Below are 688 nucleotides of genomic sequence, written 5' to 3'. Positions count from 1 at the left end.
ACGCTTTGATCGTTCCCTGGAAGACCAGTAGTAGTTTGCGATAAACAGCTGGCGGCATTCTGTAATCTGTGGACTATCAGAGTGTTGATGAAACACAGAAATTGCATCGGGATTGAATACAACAGTCACCATGCGCACTTTCCTCCATGGGAGTAATGTCTCTAACAGGCTTCGCTTTGATCGTTCCCTGGAAGACCAGTAGTAGTTTCCGATGCACACGTGGGGCTTTCTTTAATCTGTGGCCTATTAGAGTGTTGATGAAACACAGAAATTGCATCGGGATTGAATACAACAGTCACCATGCGCACTTTCCTCCATGGGAGTAATTCTCAAACAGTCTATGCTTTGTTCGTTCCCTGTAAGACCAGTAGTAGTTTCCGATTAACATCTGGAGGCATTCTGCATTCTGTGGTGTATCAGAGTGTTGATGAAAGACAGAAATTGCTTCGGGATTCAATACAACAGTCACCATGCGCACTTTCCTCCATAAAAGTAATGTCTCAAACAGTCTACGCTTTGATCGTTCCCTGGAAGACCAGTAGTAGTTTCCGATGCACTTCTGGAGGCATTCTGTAATCTATGGACTATCAGAGTGTTGATGAAACACAGAAATTGCATCGGGATGAATACAACAGTCACCATGCGCACTTTCCTCCGTGGGAGTAATGTCCCAAACAGTCTACGCTTT

Source organism: Schistocerca gregaria, unplaced genomic scaffold, assembly GCF_023897955.1.
Source record: "Schistocerca gregaria isolate iqSchGreg1 unplaced genomic scaffold, iqSchGreg1.2 ptg000066l, whole genome shotgun sequence".
Lineage (NCBI taxonomy): Eukaryota > Metazoa > Arthropoda > Insecta > Orthoptera > Acrididae > Schistocerca > Schistocerca gregaria.
The sequence above is the reverse complement of the archived record's forward strand: the minus strand, read 5'-3'. Positions refer to the sequence as shown.